The following is an 18,233-nucleotide window of genomic DNA, read 5'->3' on the forward strand; positions in this document are numbered from 1 at the left end:
TGAGCTGTCAACAGCAATAAGTACGCCACCACGTTTTTGTTTAACTCCACTGAAGTCCCTGTCACTGCGAAAGACGTTATAATGTGGCGGAAAAAAATCTGAGGAGGAAATTTCGCTGCAAAGCCAAGTTTCGGAAATAACAAAAATAGGAAAGGAAGAGGAAATGACATTGGAGAAAAATTCACGTGCCTTGGTGCGAAGTCCACGAACGTTTTGGTAGAAAATGTCCAGATTGTCCAAGCATGAAGCATACCGTCGTGTAGCACCCCACGGAACGGCTTGGACAGGCACCCCATTGGCCACATAGACGGGTCGTTCAGGCGCTTAAGAGCTTCATCGTCGACGGCTTCAGCGCAGACGAGAAATGAGGCATACGAATTATGCCTCGTCTTGAGACGTTTGCTGGCGATTGGCGGTGCTCCGACATTTGACAGGTGAGCAGTCAGATCCGCAGACGTCGTATTGGTGAGAAAGCCTGGACACAAAAATGGCTTTCGGTATAATAATAATAATAATAATAATAATAATAATAATAATAATAATAATAATAATAATAATAATAATAATAATAATAATAATAATAATAATAATAATAATAATAATAATAATAATAATAATAATAATAATAATAATAATCTTTACTTCTCTCTTGCCACAGAATACAGAATGAGAGCGGACGTAAGGGTAAAAGCCGCATACCAGCTACAACATACTGCTTCGACATTCAGGAATTGAGCCTGGTGTGCAGTGGAATGCTTTAGCCACTGCATAGTCAGTGCTTAGCCACCATATGAATGGTCGAGCTCTATATGATCGCCTTTATTTAAAATCCCCCTTTGCGGAAAAGGAAGCTGCACCTTTCGCTCAAGGGTCAATGTAATGCCAGCACTTTTGGCACTATTTTCCCTTTAAGTGGTGAATTACATCTCCCCACTGGAGTCTCTTGCTGATATGAGGTTCCTATTCTTCACCTAGGTACCTAGTATCTTTCGTTTCTTTCACATTAATAGTGTGCCATACTAATCGAAAGTGCTTAGGATTCGGAGAATTGGCAGACGACATTGGAGCAACATGCCTGTAATTATAGTTTTTGGCCACAGTATTTGAAATAGATATCACACAGAAGTTGCGTATTTATTGCAGGCACTCTGAACGAAGTTCATTTTTCTGCCATGCGAAAGAATGTTACCTAGTAGTATTTACAATCGGAGATGCTTTTGTCTTGGAGTGAGCTTAAATTGAAAGATGTTATGACGATGACGAGAAACAACCATCAGCAGCCCACTTTGCGAGAGAGGCGATTTTTTTTTACGAATTTATTCGTAAATATCGCAAAGGCCGCCACCTAGATGTTTGATAACAATTTTTCAGAGTACAGGTTGTTCATTTTTAAGTTTAAAGGAATTTTTAGAAATCGCCTGTGGCAGTTAGCATAGTTTTTATCGTTGAGCTGGGTTATTCGATGAGACGGACATTAGTAGCACGATAAATCGAAACACATATTCAAATAATTAACAAAAATACACTGATTAACTTCTTAGTTATTTACTTTATGACACATATTACAATTTACGAATTGTAGCCAATGAACTGGTCAGGTGTATCAACTGGGAACGAATTTCCAGAATGACACCAGTTTGGAGATATGCGCCATCAAACTCGTCGTAAAAATGCACTGTTGTTCCAGTTAACTTTTTACCAAAATGCTGTTGTATACATTAAAGCACAAAAATAACTGGAATGCCCATGTATTTAGTCGCACACTTTATGAAATAATATCTCGAAAGTGGTGTTATCTTGGAAATTATTTTCAAGTGGATGCGTCTTGCAAACTCACCAGTTACAGTTCGTAAATTGCAATATGTGTCATAAAGTAATTAACTAAGAAGCTCATTATTCAATTTTTGTTAATTAGTTTAATATGTGTTTCGATTTCTCATGCTACTAATGTTTGCCTCTTTGAATAACCCAGCTCAACGATAAGAATTATGCTACCTGACACAGGCGATTTTTTAAAATTCCGTGAAGCTTAATTTTGAACACCCGGTGTATTACTTTCTTGGTTTCGGGTATAGTATCTCTTGCTCTGTTTTACATTAATCTGGACCAGGCCACAGTGCTTTTACTCTTATTACTTGCTAACTTTCAAACCTCTACTACTTCCATCATATAATAGCTTCTTGCTCTTGAAGTAAAGCTAGCATCAAGTGTGTCTGTCTTTCTGTATATTATTATTGAATAAATCGTTCATTGGGCAAAGTCTTATTCTTTAAACAACACATTAATAATAACGGTATTGTACTTTACTTGTCAGTGCTATGTTATCTCTGAAGCAATAGAATAATTTGGTCAATCAAATTTTGCTCTACCCCTGATCTGTCCACTACAGCTCAAGAAAATAGGCAGCTATCTGTTAAATCTACTAAATTTACCTTTCACACTCACCAACTCTGGAGCTACAGTTGCCTCTGCTGATACGCTGTTGCCTCGATCGAGCGGACAACAAAGATGCGTGTTCCTCGAGGCAAGAAACAGAACACATCCTTGATGTTTTGTTTGCGTACCGTACATTTCGTATGCATGAGAATCCCGGCCAACTTTCGGTCCGAACGGCAAAACAGAGCAGGAAGAAAAGGCCGTCACTGGCAGACAGCGATACAGTGAGGTAACTTCTTACATACTTGTTTTTTGTCGCGTCTTCTTTTTTTCTTTCAGTCGACTCCCTTCACCTCGGGCCTACGAGCTTGGGAAATAGCGCAATTTCTGACCGCGAGTGGGGTTTGCGCGGGTGCCTTTCCTGGAACCGGCAATTACAGCAGCCAGCATAAATTCACGCAGCGCGGCTGCGGTTCGGTCAGTGCGCAGCGAGACCGCCACGCGATGGCGGCGGAGAGGCGGTGTAGGTACGTCGGTCGGTAGGCATAGGCGATGTCGGCATGCACTCTTCTTCCCTTGCGACCTGTGGCCTGCAAAGAACAAAAGAGCCCAAACAAAGGAACCGCGTCACCGCTGCACGACTGCCTAGAGCGGCGAAACGAACACAACAAAGCCGATCTAGAGAACACAGCATCAAAGAAACAGCACCAAATTCTGAAAGCCCGCGTGGAATTAAAAAAAAAAAAAAACAATAAAAAAAATAAAACGAAGATTGTAAGTGCGCTCCCATACACCATCCGGCCGCCGCCCGCGATGCTTTCCCGGGAGAGAAACCAAGAAGCGAGCTCTAAGAAACGAGCCGGGCCAGAAAGGGGCAAAATAAAATTAGAGCCGAAGTGAAGCGTGCTGCTGCCAAAGTGCAGGGGTAGAAAAGAGAAGAAGAAAAAGGAAAGGGGTGGGCAAGGGGGGGGTAGGGGGGCGGGGGGAGGGCGTGCGTGGGTGGCAGGAGGGCAAGCACAAATGAAGAAAAAAAGAAAACAAAAACAGAAAAAGACACAGCAGAGAGAAACGGGCCAGCCCGGCTGTTCGCTGAGCCGGAAAATAGGCTCTCAACGTAGTCATTTCAAGAGGCAGAAACCCGGCAGGCTTCCTAACTAGACCCGCCGATTCCTTCCGGCCCCTTCTCGGCATTCCAGCCGATGCAGAGGGTGTACGCGAGCGCGTTCGCGCGACGCCATCGCAGGCCCAAATGAGATAGCGGCGCCAATAAGAACTGGCCCGCTCCAAAACACCTCTTTTGTTGCGAGAAAAGACGAAGGGGCGGAGAGCGACGCTTGCAGGGGAAATAGGAGAAAACAGGGTTGAGCAGTGGGCACGAAATGGATGGCGGCCCGTACGGGGCAGCCTTCACGCGTACCCCCCTTTCAAGGTAGCCCCTCCCCAGACTTGTAGTTAGCTTGCAGTTGGACCTTCAGCTATATGTAGAACGCTATGAAGACAAATTTGATGCACGATACCGCACAGACGTGAATGTGTGCAAAGTGACCTAATGGCCCGAGAAAAAAAAAAAAAAGTTAAGTGAGGCGATTGTTTTCCAAACTGGGTGTCGTCAACCCAGAGTGGTCGCAATAGATCCAGCTTGTGGTCGGACGAATGAGCTGACGGCAGAAATTGTCGCGAAGTCCCAATATCAAACTCAATTTGTCGACAAAATCTGCATGACATCCGCAATCTGAGACGTGCTAGCGTCCGAACATGACTCTCGCTTACCAAAATATGCTTTAGCGAACAAGCGCTCTTTAAATCTAAGACAGCTAGAGTTGTGGGAAGGCATTTTTTTTTCATCTTTCTGCGATGGTTCATGACCTAACCGATTCATCGTGGCAGTAAATAGTAAAGCAAATTCATAAAACGCAGAAAGCTCGCAGCATCGTGAAAACCCGGCTAGGAAGGCCGTCAACTTGCGATATGTTGTATCGGTAGTGGATGGCAAAACAGAAGTGGTTAGGTGTCGCTGTTTTCAATCAGAATGGACACCACGTGCCCGAACTACCAGTGTCAGAAACGACTATAGTATCCGGACATGCGAAGAACTGAAATAGAGCCAAGAATAACTTTGCAGACCCACGCGCAACCTCCAACGTGTGAGAATGCACTCGAGACTGTAACATTACCCACATTGTTTGCATCCATTTTTACCTATTTTTTCGCAAATACAAGACGAAAAATGGGATTTGCAAAGGGATATATCCAACACCCTAAGCTAGCAGTTTGCAGACATGTTTTTTTTTTTTTTTTTTTTTTTTTTTTTTTTTTAGCACCAGTAGACGCACGCAGTGCTCAGGCGGAAAGTTCCCGTTTCCAGTTTTATTCCACTGAGGCAACATTTATTGTTTGTGTGAAGCAGAATACTGCAAGCGCGCCAAGGATTTCTTTAAGTGAATTACAAATATACTTTTGAATCGTTTCGCGTTCACGCTTGCATACCCCATGAAGTCAACGATACGGTAGCAGCTGCTTTAGCACCGACCGGCGGTATTCCATGGAGCTTCAGTTGAGCCGTCAGGAATCCCTTGACCCGCTCAAAGGCTATTCAGGCAATCTCTTGGTTTTCTTTTTATATTGATTTCACGGAAAAGTATGCCGATAAAAAAAAGTGTGAAATAAGTTCTAACTAAAAATATGCAGCCCCCGAAAACAGGACGAGGTCGGGAGTGTGGCCTAACGTAAAAGCTCTTTCTTATTTTGTTATTAAGGGTGAGTGAAAAGAATGGAAGTTTTGCGCACACAGGACGTCCCAAATGGCTCGCCAGATGTCTCGTTCGCTTTTGCAACACGCAGAGCTCGTCAGCGGCGCATCTCTACAGCAGTGCCCGCAGAACGCCTTCAAACCCCTCCAGGGCTCCGGGGATCCCCGGGACCCCACTTTGAGAAACATTGCTGGAGAGCTTACATCTCAGTGAGACGGGTGAAAAGCGGCCGCGATAGATGCAGCACGCATGAGACAGGGTTATCTATTTGTTGTTGCCGTTGCTGTCGTTGTTTGTTTGTTCGAGGCCACGATCGCTTCATCGGACCTTTTTTACAAAGACATCTATACGAGGAGAAGCGACAAAAAAGCGCACTGGATGTCTTATAAGTGCCACATTGCACACATTATAAATAGGATTCTAGGGCCAAACTGACAAAGCGTTTCATTCGCAAGTGCATTTTTACCATTGGTCAGCCGCGTACGCTAATAATATGTCCAGCATCAGGATTAAGGTTTTTTTTTCTTCTTTTTTTTAGAGCAATTGTAGCACACGAGCTTTTTGCAAATACGAGCTCTAATTTTCGAGTGCTTCTAACAAAATTGCAATCGTTGTCCTTTTATTTTGTAAAGAATTATTCGGTGTAATTCGGTGCGATGACCTCCGAAATTCAGAATAGTTAAGAATTCAGGCTGTTGACCACGCTGCTTGACGTGTTCTTTTATTTCACACGTGAACAGTAGCCACACTAGGCAGGCACGCAAGATGAAGCGAACACAATGAGCTGGCGATTAAGTTTCTCTGAATAATCTAATAAATTATACTAGCAAACGTGAGGACGCACTTGCCTCAATTAGTTGTCCTTGTACGTTGAAATGCGCGGCTGCCACCAATAGTGGCCTTCTATTACACACAATCAGACAGTTTACGATTTGCAGTAAACAGACAAACAATTTGTCTTTTTCAGTTTTCATCATTTCTTTAATACATACCTGCTTTTTCAGCTTTTATTGGTCAAAGGCAACAAGTTCGAACCCTGCTTATGACCAACAAATCTGCGGAGTGTACCTCAATCTCATGACCACTCTTGGCTGTAGACATGTACTGCCCTAAAACTAGAACTTTCCGACGTAACGAAATTTTTGGATGCTTAATGGGAATCGATACTGGCCTTCCATTGCACGTCGTTTTCGATAACATGCCCTGTTCACTACTGCCCCCATACAGAGGAAAGCCGCTGCCCCGAGTGCTTGTCGCCGGCGTCCTTTATATCACGCCCGCATTTTCTCTTGCAGTGCTAGTGGTTAATTCGACAGCATACAATAAGCAACGCTTCGGCAAAGGGAAACAGAAAGACTTGCGGCCATGTGAGATGTTGACAGTAATATGGACACACTGACATAAAACCCGTCAATTTTCAAAGCGAAAGACGGTTTCACATTTTTTTAATTATTTGTTTGTTGTTCTAAGCTAACGAACACCGTTTTTACAATGTGTTTCGACGCCGCGCGGAAGCGGCGATGCTAAAAAACAGCTCCAAGTTCTTGAAGTTGCCTAACTTGTGACGGGCGTGATTACTTTTGTGAAAAGATAACGTAAAGCAGAAGTTGAGAAGAAAACAAGAAAAAACACTTCCAGATTAGTGACAGACTCGCGCCTCACCACATTAGTGGCCCATCTGAGATGTCGCAGAAAACTCAGCTCCCGTGCCGAGCACGGTCGCTCTCATCTCTGGCCTTCTTTCTCGTCTCTTGCGATCAAGTGCGAAGCTGCGCAGGCGCTCCAAGTTTCCTCTCACTCTTGCTTTCACCGCTGGCCACGAGTCGTGCCGGTGACAGGATTTTAATTAGATTCTTCTCCCAGGCAGCAGAAGCCAGTCAGCCTTACCCTGTAACTAAAGACAAACGGACATGAACTCGGCTGAAAGCGCCAAGCTGCTGCCAACCCAATGTCGCCTTGTTTGTGGTCGTTACGCTCCGGGAAACCGCACTAGTGTACCAGCTTTGACCACTTTGACTAATGCGAGCTGTCGCTACGAAAGCGCCTCCGTTTCTGGTCGACGCGGGGGTCTTAACCCGCCGTCTTCTAAACTCGGTGCACGAGCATTATGGTGAACCTCTACACACACACACTCACACACACGCACACACACACCTCCCATCCTAGGCTGCCGGTATACCACACCGTCATCACTCAGCCGACTCCCGGTTTCTTCAGAAAACTGACTGTTGCGCATAGGGGCCCGCCCCTGTGACAGGCAGCTGCCGGCGACGCGTCGCGAGGGTGGCGTGACTGCGTAGCCAAACATGGAATCCAAGGAGCGCACGCATGCATACGCGTGCACAGCCGAGCGATCAAGCGCTTTCAAACAGGTATACATGCCACGTCTCTCAGGGCACACTGTTTCGACGCACGATGCAACACCCCCGCCCCCATTTTCTTGCCGAGCCTGCGGCGTTAAAACCCACCCCGAGGAAGCGACGTTAAACACTTTTTCCCCGACGTCCAGCGATCAATCACGACCAGTTCTCCTGCCCGAGTCAGTGTTCAACTCAAGCGGTGGCGCGCCTCTTTTCCTCCCGGGACCTGCTTGTAAGGCGGCGGCGTCGCGGCCCATGGATCCATTTATTTTGGCAGGCGCCCGACGACGCCGCACTGCAGCTGACACCCGCGCGGTCGCCACCGAGTTATGAATGTGCGCGACACTTCCGAGACATTGCACGGGCCACGCTTGGGCTACGAGGGGTCAAACCCGTTTTCCAGCTTGTTTGCCGGAACGCCCATCGGCCCCGCGGCGTGCTTTGGGAGCATCAACACAGCGAGGCCACCGAGTATTGTGCGCTAGCAACGCGCGTGCCACGTGCCATCGAAAATGGCATCAACCTACAGGTTATTTCATACATTCTCGTTCAACAACTCCATGCATGGGCTGCATTAGTTTTTTAGTCTCGCCACCAAACAGCCTCCATTATCTCCTGTAAAGCGTGCTTTTTTACTTATTGGCTCGTGTAGCAAAGAAGCCAACCTCAAAAGATGAAGGAGGAGCATCAGCTGATGAATCAAGCGAAGCTGTTTTGCCTGTGCGCGCGTGCGCATGTGTGTTTCCGTGCGCGTGTGTGTTTCCGTGCGTGTGTATGTTTGCGTGCGTGCGTGCATGCGTGCGTGTGCGTGCTTGTCCGTGCGTGTGCGTGCTTGTCCGTGCGTGTCCGTGCGTGTGTGCGTATGTTTGTGCGTGCGTGTGTTTGTGTGTGTGTGCGTGAGCGTGTGTGTTTGCGTGCACGTGTGCGTGTGCATTTGCGTGCGTGCGTGCATGTATGGGCGCGCTTGTGTGTGTGTTTGTGCGTGTGCGTGTGTGTTTGCGTGAGCGTGTGCGTCTGCGTGCGCGCCTACGCGTGCGCGTGTGCGTTTGCATGCGTGCATGTGCGTGCGTTTGTGCGTGCGTGTGTTTGTGTGTGTGTGCGTGTAAGTGTGTGTTTGCGTGCGCGTGTGCGTTTGCGTTCGTGCGTTCGTGCGTGCGTGTGTGCGTGCGTGCCAACGGGCGGGCGGGTGGGCGCGCGGGCGTGTGTGCTTGCTTGAGACAGTAAGCACGGCTGGGAGGTCAACCAGATGAACGTCCGGTTTGCTACCCTGCACGGGGGGTAGGGGAAAGGAGGAATAGAAAGAGGAAAAGAGAAAGGCTACTAACAGGGGCGGATGCATTCAAAAATGGGCAAAAGTGCCTATGTAACCCACTTTTGGGGCATCTTAAGAATCCCATGCGGGCTAATTTAATCCGGAGCCTTCCACTAATGTCTGTTTCATAGTCCTTGCCTTACCTGAGGCGGTAAAATTAATCGACCAATCAACCAATGAATTCTTTTTCGGGTGTTCGTTTGGTTGCGTGGACGAAGTATGCATATCAAAGTTGTTCCTGCTAGGCAATGAGCACAATCCGCACGACATTCATAACCATCTATAATCGCTGAAAAAGAAGACGATGTGAGACGAACGTTCTTTACTTGATGTGCTCTGGCAATACATCTATTTAGGCGCCTACACATTTTCAAGCTTTCACGGACAGCGTGAGCTGCCACCATCTTAGCCGCGCGTGGCCGAGTCAGGGCGCCCACCTCCCCTAGCTCCAACCACGTCGCTCTGACCCAGACGCCCTCGCCGGTCGTCGATGTCGGGCTTGGTACGTGTACATCTACTGCAACACTGCATTGGCCCTTTACGGCTTGACCATTGTGATCTCCGCTGTTCCTTGAACTTTCTCCCTTCATGCATTCGTCGAGACATGTTTCATTGCCGCCGCATAAGAGGCTTAGCCGAATGTCAGGCTGGTCTGAATCGCCAGATTAACTGTAGTGTTCTCGGCAAGGTTTGACGACACTGTCGGAGCTCGCGACAGCTGCTGCGGCACACAGGATTCGGGAAGACTTAGCAAAAAACACGTCGCAGTTTCCCCCGCAAGGAGAAGCACGAATTGCGGTAGCAAATTATTAGACAGCTCTACGAAGTAAATATAGTAGTTTTATCATCCGTATAAACTTGTAAACATTCGCTTACTAAGTAAACATGCGTGGTGTCGCGCGCGCACAGGCAAACATGAACACATCTCATTCGGTGACCGCGGACACTAGCTGTCAAAAGCGCTGGCATGAGCAAGAGTGGCAGAAGCAGTGAGCGAATTGCCCTTCATGCTCCCTCTCGCTTCAACACAAACTAAGTGGCGAGAACACAGCGCACACCAAGCCACCAACCCTCGGTGCGCATGGACTCTGTACCCACCGCAGATCGCTTTCAACATAGGTGCGCGTGGCCGCGCTCAGCCGCGCTCAGCGGCGCCATACGTAGCCGCCACCCGAGTAGAACACCCTCCCCCGCTCCCCCCCCCCCCCCCCCCACTACTGCCTTGCGCCCAATAGAAGACGGCGCACTTCCTCGCCGCCTTCCTCACTTGCGCGTGAGAGGTCGAGCCACAGTCCTACTCGGCTCACCTTCGCACGCATTCACTCGTACCCACAGCGTATGGCGCGTGGCCGCGATTTTATCGCACTTGGACTTTATACGGAACATCACTGTGACGGCGACGACGACAGCGGAAATGCGCCTGGAGTGTTCATACAATTGCTATCGCAATAAAACTTCGGAGTGGCTGGCGCACTGAACATTTCTGACGTACCCCACGGCAGATGGTTACATCCACATGAAGCCAACGAGCAATGAATCCAGGGAAAGCATAAGAAAAGTTGACCGTGTTTTTTTAATTGAAATTTAGAAATAATGACTAAACTTGAAGTGAAAGTGCATCAAAAGCGAACGTGCCGCTCGAGGAAGCCGAACTCATATCTTCCGCATAACGCTTGCGATGACCTACCGTTGAGCTACTGTGGCGGCCATGGCCCCGTGGGCTTTCTGGGGTATTTGTGTACGTGTACTACATAGATCTAGGAGGAGGATTATCCCACGCGACTCAAGGCTATGGCGGCTGATGCGGAAATCTTTTTCAACCACAGGTGTCACTTATTATACGCGAACATTGACGCTGGCAACTGGGTGGTGCCACGCAGCTGTCAGTTGGCCTTCGTGTGGCTCTAACTAACAATAAAATCTAGCCCCTCGGTTCTGCTCTTCTCGTTCGCGATAAACAGCAGGCGTTCAGAATCCCGACCATCGTTCGGCAAGCCGCTCGACGTTTAATCTTTGTTGTTTTGAGCGTCAAGGTGATTACATATTCGTACAATGAAACATGTCACTCCGCAGGTGAACAGACAAAGAATTCTCAAGCAAGGCTCGCGAGTTTGAGCAACGTCACAAAATGTCTGCTCTCAGAAGCATTACTTGCTACCACAGTTTTATAGCGGCCATCCTCATCATTGCAGTAAGGTATGTGACCGGGCTAGTTTGTTTTAATCCACGATGCTTGACAGTGCGAACGTAGACAAAGGACGGCGACTAATAAGAAATAAGATGCGCCCGCTCTTTGGTGTCAAACGTTTGGTGTTGTGTTATTGATATGAGCAAGCGTCAATGTGAAATTGCGCATGTGCACCCCGGTATATACGTGTGCTCTTTTGTGAAAATTAAAATTAGTTGGAAGTCAGCGCTTGTCTTCGTTTGCCACTTCCTTCGCCGTCCTTTGTCTACGTTCACGCAGTCAAACATCATCCTCATCGCGAATGGCTTTTCGTGAAACCGCCTGCGAGGTCAGCGCCCTTTTCTACTAGACAAGCACTGAACCCACCACGTGACACTGATATGGTACATGATTTTCTCGATGACTTTTTTTCAATTAAACCTTAGCTGCATAACTTTGCTATGGGTGCACAAAAACTTCGATACAATGTTCGGTAGGGGCGTGCCCCATATGAACGGGTTCATTTAAAATTTTATGAATGTAATATGAGTCAGTGTTCCCCAGAGCTTGCTAAGGGTGACTGTTCATGCTAGGGACTTTTCCGACGTGTAGTATCGCCGGCCTAATCTCAGCTTCTTCGATATTCGCCAGCTTCTCGCTGCCTATACAGTAACCGAGATACCCCTGTCACACACGCTTATATACCATCGACGATCATCTGACGAGGTTTAAGTATTACTTTAGACGCCCGTGGTCTTTAGACGCCCGTGGGTTTAGACCCCCTTTAGACACGCCGGAAAATATGGAGCACTCTGCGCAAATTTCTCACTGGTACGTACAGTCGGACTTTTTGAAGCTCTTAGAAGTTTGTGAACCCAAGATGGACATCGACAAGCCTAACGTACAAGTTTGACGCTGCATACTAGGCAGAAGACCTTCGAATGCTCTTCTCATATTCAATTCTCACTCTGCTTTTGTCGCTCTTAATGATGAGAGTGAAGTAACATGTTACGGGCGCGAAATTCAACTGGATTAAGGGGGCACGGAATGAAAGGGGAAACAAAATGCGAACCAAGAAGACATGGTGTGAGACACTCAGGCTCGTTCCACGTTGAACCACGCCACTGGACACAGTTCGTTATAACGTGGACGTAAACAGCAGGGACAATCATTAGATTTCCCACAAGACCTATGAACATTACAATAGGACTCCGAGCCTATTCAGTGCTGTTATTTAAAGTTAGTTGAATTCAACAACATCCTTATCAAACGTCTATTTCTAGAGTGGCACATTTACCTTGGGTCATCTGCAACAGCGGGGAGAGGCTCAACAACGACGGCGACCAAAAAAGCAAGAAGTCCACCTGTCACATTTGCATTCAAGAAGGCATGCAGTTGCTTCTAAAGTAGTCTAAAAACGTGATGCTGTCACTATATACACTATACGGCAGGTCGCACTGCACATTGTCTAATATGTGCAGTTTCATACTGACGGCGGTACATGGCTGTCATTAGAAATACTAAGGACTGTCTGCTCGAAGGACGCGACAAGAAGTCAAGAATGATAGACCAAAATAGACAGAACATACGATCAAACTAGCGGCAGCAGCCGAAGTCGATGGCGTACTTTTCCACGGCTCCCACCGGCTCGAAACAGGGCTTTGGAAAGTCTTTCAAAACGCTAGCGGCGAGCGCTCTCATTTCAGGAGCAAGATATCCGAACCTAGAAATGTGAAGCATTGCGGCAGCGGGAATAATGCACAACATCTCAAACGCATAGACAAGTCGGCTGAACGCGCCACTCCAGCATTCCAGGGATTCCGTTCCAAGTTCCTTCCGGGGCCCACCTAGCAAAGTAATCCAGCGTTGCAACGGCAAAGGAACAACGGAGGAGCCGGCTCTTAGCGCGTTCAGCCGCAAACTAAACTCAAACACCGCGCGTTACCAGAGCGCAGTTCCGTTTCCCGTGTTTTATTTTCATACTCATTCAGCCGCGGCCTTGCGAAGGCTCGGCGTCAGTCTTCATGATTGTCTCTAAAGCTTGGCGCAACAAAGAAAGGTCCTCAGCAAAGGAGACAAAGCTGCAGCTGCATCAAATAGCAAATAAAGAAAGAAAGAAAGAGAAAGAAAGAAAGAAAGAAAGAAAGAAAGAAAGAAAGAAAGAAAGAAAGAAAGAAAGAAAGAAAGAAAGAAACCTATGCAGGGAGTATAGTGAACACAGCTATATGGTCCACGGCAACGCGGGGATGTTTACTCCGACCGCTGCGCTCACCGCGCTCCTGCAGCGGTGGTCCAAAGTCCACGCGAAGTGCTGGTGGTGGCTTCGGCTGGAGGCGCACATTCTTCACGGTCTTCTCCTTTCTGCGCTTGCTTGTTTGTTTGTTTGTTTCAGTGTAATTAAATTGCTCGCTGCATCGCTGTTAGAGCGCGCACGCACGCGTCTCGCCCCTGAGATGGTTGTGTAGGCCGCTGTTTCGAGGAGAGAGAGAAAGGCGGCCGCCTTCCGGGCTCTGTTGCTGCGTGTGAGAGGCGAGCGCGCTCCACTGCCGGACCGGCTTCTTTTTTTCTGTGCTTTTCTCCTCTTCAATGTGCAACTTTCACTCTCCCGCGTGAATGCGGCAAAACAAAAGAGTGAAATATTGCCAGGAACGCGCAAAAGAAGAGCGGCATCTTCGCTGCTCGCTTGAGCATACAAATGGCGCACTTACGTGCTCCGAGCCGCGAGGCGGCGCGAGCTCAATTTTTTTTTTTTTTTTTTTTTTTTTTGCTGAACAACCGTGCAGCCCGAGTTTACGCACTCACCTTTACTTCGCCGCTATGGTTCTGCTGTCGTGGAATGAGTGGCACAAGCCTGCGAAGACCTTCTTAGATCGAGAAGTAAAAAGCAATGAACTTTGCAAAGATCTGCCGTTTCGACGGCATATTGCTTGCGCAGCATCTATCCCGTCACTAATTCCGGCTTCTCAAAGCCGTAGCTCCCCCCCTTGGCTGAGCAATAGAAAACAATATGACGAAGACGAAGGACCTGACGAAAATTGAAAAGGCTGTGTAATTTCGTATGTGAACCAATGGCGAATGGTAGGAGACAGAAACTGGCAGAGGCACAAATCTGTGCGATTTAAAGGCGCGCCAATACCGACCGCTTCGCTATGAGCTGAATTTCCATGGGGGAAATGGATCATCTTTTTATTATGCCCTTTTGTTACTTTGTGGCATTTTTTTTTTTCGTTAACCAAAATCCTGTCGACAAGACAAGCTTTTGTTCAATGCCTGGTATTGCGAACGCTTAATGAAACGCCGCTGCACAACGTTACAAGTGTTTTTCTCCGAAGAAGTAATTTTAAGTTCATCCTCCTTGGATATTTTTATCTCTACTCCTGAATCTAGAGAGCACTTGGCCGGTTTAGCTCCACTTTTTCGGTTGTGGGCGTACGCCAGTCGACCCTTACGAATAATAGAGGGAATGGAATTGTCCTCTAGAGATGCGCTAAGCTTATTGAAACACTGGAATTACGAAGTTTCCATCACAAAGCGTAGCAACCGAAAAAAGGTATCAGATTCTTTGAGCATGCCTACAAACACTCTTAATTTACTGCGAGCTTTCTTTCTTCTTTCTTTCTTTCTTTCTTTCTTTCTTTCTTTCTTTCTTTCTTTCTTTCTTTCTTTCTTTCGTCTCATTGTTGTAGTCATTGATTTTGGTGCTCGCTAGTGCCATCGCTGTTAACAATGGCTTTACTGTTCCCTAAAGCAAACTAAAACCCTACTTAAATCAAAATGCAGTAGTTCATTAGAGATTCCAAGAAAACATATCGAGCCGTACCATATAGCTCCTGGTGTCATTAATTACAACGTGGCCTGTTTTCACACCCAGACTCGTTTCACAGCAGTAAGTAAACAGCTATTGCTATTATAGAGGCGCTACAAGCCCACAAAAAGTTATTCGGGTTCAAAATTCGCTTCTTCTTTTACTAGTCGTATTTTTCATTGTTATTTTTTTGTCAAGCCGAGAAATTTCCTCTTTGCGCTAGCAGTACACGTGTGCCTCCTTCGGGTGTCTGTGACCAGTTCCTCAGAAATCGAAGATTGCACTCATTCTGCCGGGTGCATGGCACTGAGCAACGCCGATTGGGTCTGCTGAATTTCAGCAAGCGGCAGCGTATCCCATTCAATCGCAGTGTCTTTCTTTTTGACGAAAAGAAACGAGCTAGTCTTGCGCCAGAGAAACAATACCGCACAAAAATGCCTCTAGTGGGCAGAAAGACACGTATTCCTATTGCTGGGCTGCCATGTGGGCAGAGATAACGCGTTTTGTGCAAACTCCATGTTTAGTGTTCGTCTAGCTGCAGGAAAAGTAGACACGAAGCAGCGGAGCTCACCTGCAGCGACACGCGCTCGTTAAAGTAAAAGCGTGCCCATAGCGGCAGCGCCACGGCCGTAGCACTCCGCTGTTTACTTGGAAGGCACGGTTTCAGTACAGGCCGCGCCGGCAGTTCGATGCAGAATACATCGAGAACCTGCTGAGACTTAAACCTCACCGAAATACCCCGGCCCTCCTTCGTTAACAAGCTGATTGCAAGAAAAAGGAACGTTTAGCCAAAAGAACACGTGCTTGTTTCATCGTGTTATTGCATGCTTGTGGCAAGGCAATGCTTTATGTTTAAAAATCGACGTTCAAAGGATATGGCCTAAGTGACAACCACTAGTATGCGGCCAGATCATATGCAAGTGAATAAAGCGAATAACGTTGCCCGTACAATGGGAATAACTTTCGGCAGAACCGGTCTCGCGATGACGGTCGCCGTTAATAAGATTAGAAGTCAAAAAACGTAGCAACACACTTTCGCCTATTGGTAAAGACACCTTTATTTGGAATCTGTTGTCGTCATTCTTAGATTTTCGTTGCTTCGGGTGTGTGCGATATACACCGTCTCCGAGATCGGCCCACCTTGCTATGACAATCGATTGCCAGAGTCGGCTATGACCATGACTACATGACAACGACTGTATAACAAGAATGCAGTGACGACGATAGAATCTCTTTTTCAATGTCTTGTTTACTCAATTATTTTAAACAGCGGAGCTGTTTAAGCCGAGAGTTAGTCCGTAACGTGCGAACAGAAAATGTGGGCCGATTCTGACGGCAGTGCAGAAAGGGTCCAAGCGCAATGGCAAGTGAACTAGCGAAGCTGCTAAGTCCAGCTAAGCATGGTTGGGACTACTTAAGCTTATGAGTCATCGATAGCCAATCGATAGTCAATCAATAGCTAATCGATAATTGACAAATAATAAATAAATTCTGGGAAAAGCTGGGGATGACTTGGTAGTGCTTAGCCTAGCCCAAATAGGTAGCCAACACCTTGCGATAGCCAATCGATAGCCAATCAATAGCTAATCGACAATTGATCAATTATTAACAAATTCCGGAAAATACTGTGGATGACTTGGTCGTACTTAGCCTAGCCCAAAAGCCAGGACTAGCTAGGTGCCCATCAGCTTCGCTGTTTCTTTAGCATTGCGCCTCCAGTGCAAGCTACGCTAATTTTTTATTAATAATTAATATTTATTTTTTATACTTATTATTTTTATTATTATCATTACTTTTTCCTGAAGGCGGTATGACGACGATGGTATTATGAGAATTGGATGACGAAGCTGGAAAGACGACAATGGAATGGCCACGACGAACATGACGACGCGGTATTATAACAACAAATGGCTGACGACTACTGTGTGACGACCACGCAATGACGCCGATGGCATGACAATGGCGGCCTTGAATGACGACAGCATGATTACGATTGAATGACGAAGCAGGCATGACGAAGGAGGCATGACAAAAATTAGATGACGTTTTGGAAAATGATGACGATAGTAAATTGGCAGCGTGATGAAGACAGCAAACGACAATGGTATGACTTGATGGCGTGATGAGAGTGACGATTATGGCGTGGTGAGAGTGGGATGATGAGGCTGGAATGATGACGATGGAACGATCACGACGGCATCACGACCACGAGCACATACCTAGTGCCTCAAGCTAGTAGACAACTTCGGCCACTGGGTCAGCGTAAGAGGTTGTATTAAACGAGGACCCATGGCCGTAGCTCAGCAACACGTCCTTACTATCCCAGGGGTTCGCTGCCCTTCCGCACTTCTTTTTCTCTCCCGTGCTTCCCCCTCTTCGTGCCCCGCGCCTTTATTTTTAACGTCCTCCGGCGGGAAGGGACGGACGAGTGACGCAGCGGGTGCTGTTGGGACTCGGGGTAGCATTTGGGCCGGTGATCCTTCAGCCATAGGGATGAGTACGTCCGGGAGTAAGAGCGAGAGAAAAAGGATCTATTCTACATAATTACAGTGGCTCCAGATAAGGAAGCCCACTTCATGTAGGAGCACTTTGAATGTCAGCCTCAGCACATGTCTCGATATACATAAAAACACGTCAGGACACCCCCACTGAACCAAAAGTGTCCGCTTATATAACAGTCGTCTTCCCTAGTTGACCCGACTAGGGAATCTGATGACCTTGGTGCGGCCAATCAGAGGGGTCGTATTGTTCACAGAACTCCGCCTCTAATGTTGCACCCTCGCCCTCGCATTTGCCGCAACTGCGTGGCCATCTGGGAAGCCGAGATCGTCGCCGTTCCCACGGTAGTAATTCCACGAAGTTGGCCCCTCGCGTCAATCAGTGGCATCTCCGCGACGGTCAGCTTGTCATGGTCGGTGTCGGGCATTGTCGCCAGGTAGGTGGCCGCTGATAAAGGGGGTGGAATCGGGGGAAACACCCAAAGGATGCGCACTGCCAAATTGGGGTGCTTGTTTGCCCGTCACCATCGGTGTAGGGTACTGTCGCCGTCTGGGCGACGCTGATAAAAGGGGCTGCCTAGATCGAAACAACCAAAAAATGCGCCCTGCCGATTCGGGACGCAACAGTGCCCTGCTCCTGGAAATGGGCGAGAGGTTATTTAGCTGCCTCGAGAACGTACAACTTCTGTACCGGGTGGTTCACCACGTGGCCAGTTGCAAGATGCACTGAGCATGCCCTGACCAATCCGTCTCGTCCGGGGTGTAGCGATGTCACTCGCCCAAGTTTCCAGAAAGTCGGAGAAGTGTTCTCTTCGTGTACAATCACAACGTCACCGACGCGAATCTGTGATGAAACTTGGTCCGGGTGGTAGTGAGCTGATCGTAGCTGCAATAAAGCGCGAGACACTTGGTGCGATTTTGCGTGCGATCTGTCGTACGACGCGCCGCATCGGCAGCCGCACTCA

This window comes from Dermacentor silvarum, chromosome 1, assembly GCF_013339745.2.
Source record: "Dermacentor silvarum isolate Dsil-2018 chromosome 1, BIME_Dsil_1.4, whole genome shotgun sequence".
NCBI lineage: Eukaryota > Metazoa > Arthropoda > Arachnida > Ixodida > Ixodidae > Dermacentor > Dermacentor silvarum.